We start from the raw sequence: 9,896 nt of genomic DNA on the forward strand, positions 1-9,896 counted from the left end.
TCTAATCTCTTGTAATGAATTGAGTTTCCCCTTTGAAGTTATCTTATCGGATTGAGTCTTTAAAGATTTGAGAACACTTGATGTATGTCTTGCCGTGCGTATCTGTGGTGACAATGGGATACCACGTGATTCACTTGATGTATGTTTTGGTGATCAACTTGCGGGTTCCGCCCATGAACCTATGCATAGGGTTTGGCACACGTTTTCGTCGTGATTCTCCGGTAGAAACTTTGGGGCACTCTTTGAGGTCCTATGTGTTGGTTGAATAGATGAATCTGAGATTGTGTGATGCATGTCGTATAATCATACCCACGGATACTTGAGGTGACATTGGAGTATCCAGGTGACATTAGGGTTTTGGTTGATTTGTGTCTTAAGGTGTTATTCTAGTATGAACTCTAGGGCTGTTTGTGACACTTATAGGAATAGCCCAACGGATTGATTGGAAAAAATAACTTTGAGGTGGTTTCGTACCCTACCATAATCTCTTCGTTTGTTCTCTGCTATTAGTGACTTTGGAGTGACTCTTTGTTGCATGTTGAGGGATAGTTATGTGATCCAATTATGTTAGTATTGTTGAGGGAACTTACACTAGCGAAAGTATGAACCCTAGGCCTTGTTTCCTAGCATTGCAAATCCGTTTACGCTCACTTTTATCACTTGTTACCTTGCTGTTTTTATTATTTTAGATTACAAATACCTTTATCTACTATCATATACCACTTGTTTCACCATCTCTTTGCCGAAATAGTGCACCTATACGATTTACCATTGTATTGGGTGTGTTGGGGACACAAGAGACTCTTTGTTATTTGGTTGCAGGGTTGCTTGAGAGAGACCATCTTCATCCTACGCCTCCTACGGATTGATAAACCTTAGGTCATCCACTTGAGGGAAATTTGCTACTGTCCTACAAACCTCTGCACTTGGAGGCCCAACAACGTCTACAAGAAGAAGGTTGTGTAGTAGACATCAAGCTCTTTTCTGGCGTCGTTGCCGGGGAGGTGAGTGCTTGAAGGTATATCTTTAGATCTTGCAATCGAGTCTTTTAGTTTCTTGTTTTAGCACTAGTTTAGTTTATAAAAGAAAACTACAAAAAATGGAATTGAGTTTGTCTCATACGTTTCATCTTTTTAATATCTTTCGTGAGTATGATGGAAAGGATAATTGTGCTCAAGTGCTAGAAGAAGAAATCTAGAAAATGTTTGGCACTAAATATTTGAATGATGAGCATTATTGCAATGTTGTTAGTATGAATTCCTTGAATATCCATGATGCTAATGATATGCAAAGCCACAAGCTTGGGGAAGCTATGTTTGACGAAGATGATATTTTTTGTCCCCCAAGTTTTGATGTGCAAATTTATTATGACGAGAGCATGCCTCCCATCAATGATGATTATTGTGATGACACATATGCTTTAAAGAATAATGATAACCATGAAACTTGTCATCTTGATCTTAATTTTCAATCACATGATAGTTATTTTGTTGAGTTTGCTCCCACTATCATTCATGAGAAGAATTTTGCTTATGTGGAGAGTAATAAATTTTCTATGCTTGTAGATCATGAAAAGAATGCTTTAGGTGCTGATCATATTGTTGAATTCATTCATGATGCTACTGAAAAATATTATGAGGGAGGAATATATGCTTGTAGGAATTGCAATAATATCAAGTTTCCTCTCTATGTGCTTAAAGTTTTGAAGTTATGCTTGTTTTGCCCTCCTATGCTAGTTGATTATTGTTCCCACAAGTTGTTTGCTCACAAAATCCCTATGCATAGGAAGTATGTTAGACTTAAATGTGCTAGTCATATTCTTCATGATGCTCTCTTATGTTTCAATTCTTATCTATTATGTGAGCATCGTTGAAATCATCATGCCTAACTAGGGGCGTTAAACGATATCGCTTGTTGGGAGGAAAACCAATTTTATTTTGGTCCCTTGCTTTTTTCTCCTGTTTAGTAATAAATAATTCATCTATCCTCTATTTAGATGTTGTTTTATGCTTTTAATTAGTGTTTGTGCCAAGTAGAACCTTTGGGAAGACTTGGGGAAAGTCTTGTTGATCATGCTGTAAAAAACAGAAACTTTAGTGCTCACGAGAACTACTGCCATTTTTATTTTGAGAGTGATATTTAGTTAATTATTTTTTCAGATGATTAATATATAAATTCCTCAGGTCCAGAAATTTATTTGAGAATTTTATGAGTTCCATAAGTATATGTTTGATCCAGATTACAACAGACTGTTCTGTTTTTGACAGATTCTGTTTTTCATGTGTTGTTTACTTATTTTGATGAATATATGGCTAGTAAAATAGTTTATAAACCATAGAGAAGTTGGAATACATTAGGTTTAACACCAATATAAATAAATAATGAGTTCCTTACAGTACCTAAGTGGTGATTTATTTTCTTATACTAACGGAGCTTACGAGTTTTGTGTTAAGTTTTGTGTTGTGAAGTTTTCAAGTTTTGGGTAAGGATTCGATGGACTATGGAATAAGGAGTGGAAATAGCCTAAGATTTGGGATGCCCAAGTCACCCCAAGGTAATATTCAAGGACAACGAAGAGCCTAAGCTTGGGGATGCCCCGGAAGGCATCCCCTCTTTCGTCTTCGTTCATCGGTAACTTTACTTGGAGCTATATTTTTATTCGCCACATGATATGTGTTTTTCTTGGAGCGTCAATTTATTTTGTTAGGATTTGCTTTCTGTTATTTAGAAAAATGTTTTGCATCTTTTATTTCAATAAAAGTGGCATTAATAGCCTTTACCATGCCTATGTTACAAGTATACATGTTGCTGTTTGAAAACAGAAAGTTTACCGCTGTTGCAATAATTCCCTAGAGAAGTCAGAATGTGATAAAATGTTGAAACCTTTTTAATATTAAGCTCTGATAAATTTACTACAGTGGGAATTTTCTTTTATAATTTTTGGAGCTGGGGAAGTATGGATGTTGCAGCATTCTTTACAGACTATCCTGTTTAGGCAGATTGCTGTTATGTTTGCATTGTTTGCATATGGTTGCTTCTTTAATGATTCTATTTGAGGATAGGACTATTAAATATGCAGAGGCATTTAGTATGCAATGTTGAATAATAATTTTAGTGATTTTCTACAGTAGAGTATGATAAGGTTTTGGCAATGGTTTATACTAACCTATCTCACGAGTCCTTGTTGAGTTTTGTGTGGGTGAAGCTTTTGAGATTTAGGGAGACCTTGATATGAGAGGAATTAAGGAGACACAAAAGCTAAAGCTTGGGGATGCCCAAGGCATCCCAAGATAATATTTCAAGAAGTCTCAAGCATCTAAGCTTGGGGATGCCCCGGTTGGCATCCCACCTTTCTTCTTCAACAATTATCGGTTAGTTTCGGTTGATCCTAAGTTTTTGCTTCTTCACATGATGTTTGCTATTCTTAGAATATAATTTTATTTGGTTTGCTTTCTGTTTGAATAGAATACCAAGATATGAAATTATTAAATGTTAGAGAGTCTTCACACAGTTGCATAATTATTCGACTACTCATTGATCTTCACTTATATCTTTCGGAGTAGTTTGTCATTTGCTCTAGTGCTTCACTTATACCTTTTAGAGCATGGTGGTAGTTTTATTTCGAAGAAATAGATGAACTCTCATTCTTCACTTATATTATTTTGAGAGTCTTAAATAGCACGGTAATATTCTTAAGATCCCAATATGCTAGGTATATAAGATTCATAATAAAATTCTCTTATGAGTGTGTTGAATACTAAGAAAAGTTTGGTGCTTGATGATTGTTTTGAGATATGGAGGTAATAATATCAAAGTCGTGCTAGTTGAGTAGTTGTGAAATTGAGAAATTCTTGTGTTGAAGTTTGCAAGTCCCGTAGCATGCACGTATGGTAAACGTTATGTAACAAATTTGAAACATGAGGTGTTATTTGATTGTCTTCCTTATGAGTGGCGGTCAGGGACGAGCGATGGTCTTTTCCTACCAATCTATCCCCCTAGGAGAATGCGCGTAGTGCCGAGGTTTTTGATGACTTGTAGATTTTTTGCAATAAGTATGTGAGTTCTTTATAAATAATGTTGAGTCCATGGATTATACGCACTCTCACCCTTCCATCCTTGCTAGCCTCTTCGGCACCGTGCATTGCCCTTTCTCACATTGAGAGTGGGCGCAAACTTCGCCGGTGCATCCAAACCCCGTGATATGATACGCCCTGTCACACATAAACCTCCATATATCTTCCTCAAAACAGCCACCATACCTACCTATTATGGCATTTCCATAGCCATTCCGAGATATATTGCCATGCAAATTTCCACCATTCCATTTATTATGACACGCATCACCATTGGCATATTGCTCTGCATGATCATGTAGTTGACATCGTATTTGTGGCAAAGCCACCGTTCATAATTCTTTCATACTTGTCACTCTTGATTCATTGCATATCCCGGTACACTGCCGGAGGCATCCATATAGAGTGATACTTTGTTCTAGTATCGAGTTGTAATCATTGAGTTGTAAATAAATAGAAGTGTGATGATCATCATTTAATAGAGCTTTGTCCCAAAAAAAGAGAAAGGACAAATAAAAAAAGGGAAGGCCAAATAAAAAAAGGGAAGGCCAAATAAAAAAAGAAAGTCCAAATAAAAAAAGAGAGAAATGCCAAATAAAAATAAAAAAATAAAATAAAAGGGACAATGCTACTATCCTTTTTCCACACTTGTGCTTCAAAGTAGCACCATGATCTTTATGATAGTGAGTCTCTTGTTCTGTCACTTTCATATACTAGTGGGAATTTTTCATTATAGAACTTGGCTTGTATATTCCAACAATGGGCCTCCTCAAGTGCCCTAGGTCTTAGCGAGCAAGCAAGTTGGATGCACACCCACTAGTTTCCTTTGTTGAGCTTTCATACAATTATAGCTCTAATGCATCCGTTGCATGGCAATCCCTACTCCTTGCATTAACATCAATCGATGGGCATCTCCATAGCCCATTGATTAGCCTCGTTGATGTGAGACTTTCTCCTTTTTGTCTTCTCCACATAACCCCCATCATTGTATTCTATTCCACCCATAGTGCTATGTCCATGGCTCGTGCTCATATATTGCGTTAAAGTTTATAGGTTTGAGATTACTAAAGTATGAAACAATTGCTTGGCTTGTCATCGGGATTGTCCATGATGAGAGCATTCTTGTGTGACGAAAATGGAGCATGACTAAACTATATGATTTTGTAGGGATGAACTTTCTTTGGCCATGTTATTTTGAGAAGACATAATTGCTTAGTTAGTATGCTTGAAGTATTATCATTTTTATGTCAATATGAACTTTTGTCTTGAATCTTTCGAATCTGAATATTCATACCACAATTAAGAAGAATCACATTGAAATTATGCCAAGTAGCACTCCGCATCAAAAATTCTGTTTTTATCATCTACCTACTCGAGGACGAGCAGGAATTAAGCTTGGGGATGCTGATACGTCTCCAACGTATCAATAATTTTTGATTGCTCCATGCTATATTATCTACTATTTTGAATGTTTATGGGCTTTATTTTCCACTTTTATATTATTTTTGGGACTAACCCATTAACCGGAGGCCCAGCCCAGATTTGTTGTTTTATGCCTATTTCAGTGTTTCGGGGAAAAGGAATATCAAACGGAGTCAAAACGGAACGAAATCAACTGGAGAAGTTATTTTTGGAAGGGAACCTACCGGATAGACTTGGACCCTACGTCAGAAGATGAAGGAGGTGCTCATGAGGGTAGGGGCGCGCTCACCCCCCTAGGGCGCGCCCCCCTGCCTCGTGGCCCCCCCTTCGGTCCACCGACGTACCTATTGTACCCATATATACCTACGTATCGTAAAACTTCCAGAACAGAGATTAGATCGGGAGTTCCGCCGCCAGAAGCCTCCGTAGCCACCGAAAGCCAATCTAGACCCGTCCCGGCACCCTGTCGGAGGGGGCAATCCTTCTCCGGTGGCCATCTTCATCATCCCGGTGCTCTCCATGACGAGGAGGGAGTAGTTCTCCCTCGGGGCTGAGGGTATGTACCAGTAGCTATGTGTTTGATCTCTCTCTCTCTCATGTTCTTGAGGTGATATGATCTTGATGTATCGTGAGCTTTGCTATTATATTTGGATCCTATGATGTTTTCTCCCCCCTCTACTCTCTGGTAATGAATTGATTTTTCCCTTTGAAGTTATCTTATCGGATTGAGTCTTTAAATATTTGAGAACACTTGATGTATGTCTTGCCGTGCGTATCTGTGGTGACAATGGGATACCACATGATTCACTTGATGTATGTTTTGGTGATCAACTTGTGTGTTCCGCCCATGAACCTATGCATAGGGGTTGGCACACGTTTTCGTCGTGATTCTCCGGTAGAAACTTTGGGGCACTCTTTGAGGTCCTATGTGTTGGTTGAATAGATGAATCTGAGATTGTGTGATGCATATCGTATAATCATACCCACGGATACTTAAGGTGACATTGGAGTATCCAGGTGACATTAGGGTTTTGGTTGATTTGTGTCTTAAGGTGTTATTCTAGTACGAACTCTAGGGCTGTTTGTGACACTTATAGGAATAGCCCAACGGATTGATTGGAAAAAATAACTTTGAGGTGGTTTCGTACCCTACCATAATCTCTTCGTTTGTTCTCTGCTATTAGTGACTTTGGAGTGACTCTTTGTTGCATGTTGAGGGATAGTTATGTGATCCAATTATGTTAGTATTGTTGAGGGAACTTACACTAGCGAAAGTATGAACCCTAGGCCTTGTTTCCTAGCATTGCAAATCCGTTTACGCTCACTTTTATCACTTGTTACCTTGCTGTTTTTATTATTTTAGATTACAAATACCTTTATCTACTATCATATACCACTTGTTTCACCATCTCTTTGCCGAAATAGTGCACCTATACGATTTACCATTGTATTGGGTGTGTTGGGGACACAAGAGACTCTTTGTTATTTGGTTGCAGGGTTGCTTAAGAGAGACCATCTTCATCCTACGCCTCCTACGAATTGATAAACCTTAGGTCATCCACTTGAGGGAAATTTGCTACTGTCCTACAAACCTCTGCACTTGGAGGCCCAACAACGTCTACAAGAAGAAGGTTGTGTAGTAGACATCAGGGAGTTCTCCGGGCGGCGGCTGGAGCGCCGTGGGGTCGAGCCCCCAATCTGGATCGAGGGGGAGGGAGAGTGAGAAACGTGGGGAGAGTGGGGGTCGGTTGGGCTAGGGGTCACCTCGGGGGGGATATGGAGGGGACTGGGGGTGGCTGGGCCAGCTGGGCCGACCCAGGTGGCTAGGCCGAGGGGATCAGGGGCTTTCTTTGTTGTTGTTTTTTGGTCTATCATTTTATTTTATTAGTTTTATCTTTTTATTTAATTTTGAATTTCAAATTCGACCATGATTGAATCATCGCGAGGTTAACAAGAGGAATTGTGATGACATGGCAACATTAGCATGGGATTACTATAGCATATTTATCCGGGTGTTACACGTGTCAAGCAATCCTTTTCTAAAAAGGCTAGAAACACTTACCGGACACGGCTTCACGAGTCTTCTAGTCTTTAGCCTCGCCAACAACCAGTTGAGCCCTCAGCCGATCAATCTCTTGGGCTTGTTGGTCATTTTTCGCTTTTAGCACATTCGCATCTTCCTTGCATCGGGTCAAAACAAGATGGTCAACATGTCTTTGCAATTTGGCAAATAGCAGGCGTTCACGGGCCTACTTCAATTCCTTCTCCAATTGACCAATGACTTCTGCTACTATGGAAATAATACGAATTTAACACAGACTTTGCATCCCTTGTAAAAAATCATCACAGATAAGGTGCACTTATCATGCGCTTCCCTGGTAAAGGCTTTGATTTGTGCCACTTCAGCTTCAGAGGCACCTGGTTGCGTCTTGGTCTGAGCCAAATCATGTGAAAGTTTTTTGTTCCTCTCCTGGGATGATTGCAAATTCACAACATGTTTTATCAAGCCTCCATATGGTCACATGTGTCCACACCACGGCTTGGGGGCTATTGGCCTCCGCGTTTATGCTATATTATCTTACTCATAAAATCCACCAGTCGGATGTACCATCCAACCAGTGTCTTGGGGGTTACTGCCTTTATGACAGTTTGTTCTCCCTTCAAGAAAGGTCTTCAGCATACAGATAACTATGCCCGAATGTTATTCGTTCCTAGCGAAAGAAAATTCAAAGGGAAAATACTGGCAAACCGTTGCACAAGATATCCACCGCCTTCTCAAAGACGGTACGGGCGGTGCCGAGGGCGTCCATCGAGCTAGGGCTATTGAATTCTTGGCTGGTAAAGGCAACCTCCTCAGAGAAACTTTCCTGCGTCGATGGTTCATTGCACTTTCGCCCTTGGAAGTGGTATCCAAATAGGTGCCCAAAGTAGCCAGTTGAGGTGCTTCGGGAACATCTCCTGAGGTGAAGATCGGCTCTCTGCCTAATCGCGAGGCCAAATGGTTTGCCCCCTCAGCTAGCGGCGCTTCGGTGGACCACATGCGCAGGAAACCAAGTAATTAGGCATGTGAATACTTAATCTCCTGGAAAAAAGAGTAATGCTAATAAGACTACCTGTTTGTAGGAGGAGCATTATGCTCCATCTCTGTGGCTGCTCCCTATAGAGGGACACCCTGCGTAGCAATTGAAGGGCCCCCTTGAGGGGTCGTACCATTATGTGAGCTCTTTGAGCATCAACCCTTAGGAAGAGGAGTCGGGGTGCTCGCGGTTGAAGTTCTCTTTCGGAAGAAACATGAATAAGTTTTATTGACGAGGATGACCATGTCCCTGGCAGGTCCAGGATGATAGCTACTCTGCAACCATCAAGGCTATCTTGAAAGAATGTCCCTTCCTCGTATATGGCGGATAACACCGCATCCTCATGAAAGACAGGGTTGTCGTTTCGACGGTACGTCGCTGGCTCAGGCGCGGGGCACTTCAGCTCCTCTACCCAGCACCTCCATATTGTTGTTTGCTACTTCTTGAGCTTGCGTTGGTTTTTTCCTTGAAGAGGAAAGAGTGATGCAGCAAAGTAGAGATAAGTATTTCCCTCAGTTTGAGAACAAAGGTATCAATCCAGTAGGAGGTATACGCAAGTCTCCAATCTATGCACCTGCACAGACAATCAAACACTTGCACCCAACGCGATAAAGGGGTTGTCAATCCCTTCATGGTCACTTGCAAGGATGAGATCTGATAGAGATAGATATAAAAGATTACTAAAATGTAAAACAAAGTAAAAAACAAATAAATTGCAACAAGGTATTTTTGGTTTTTTTGGTTTATAGATTTGAAAATATATGAAGGAAAATAGACCCCGGGGCCATAGTTTTCACTAGAGGCTTCTCTCTTGAAAGAAAGCATACGGTGGGTGAACAAAATACTGTCGAGCAATTGATAGAAAAGCACAAAGTTATGACGATATCTAAGGCAATGATTATGAATATAGGCATCGCGTCTGTGTCAAGTAGACTGATGTCTACTACACAACCTTCTTCTTGTAGACGTTGTTGGGCCTCCAAGTGCAGAGATTTGTAGGACAGTAGCAAATTTCCCTCAAGTGGATGACCTAAGGTATATCAATCTATAGGAGGCGTAGGATGAAGATGGTCTCTCCCAAGCAACCCTGCAACCAAATAACAAAGAGTCTCTTGTGTCCCCAACACACCCAATACAATGGTAAATTGTATAGGTGCACTAGTCGGCAAAGAGATGGTGATACAAGTGGTATATGGATGGTAGATAAAGGTATTTGTAATCTGAAAATATAAAAACAGCAAGGTAACTAATGATAAAAGTGAGCGTAAATGGTATTGCAATGCGTTGAAACAAGGCCTAGGGTTCATACTTTCACTAGTGCAAA

Source organism: Triticum aestivum, chromosome 4A (assembly GCF_018294505.1).
Source record: "Triticum aestivum cultivar Chinese Spring chromosome 4A, IWGSC CS RefSeq v2.1, whole genome shotgun sequence".
Lineage (NCBI taxonomy): Eukaryota > Viridiplantae > Streptophyta > Magnoliopsida > Poales > Poaceae > Triticum > Triticum aestivum.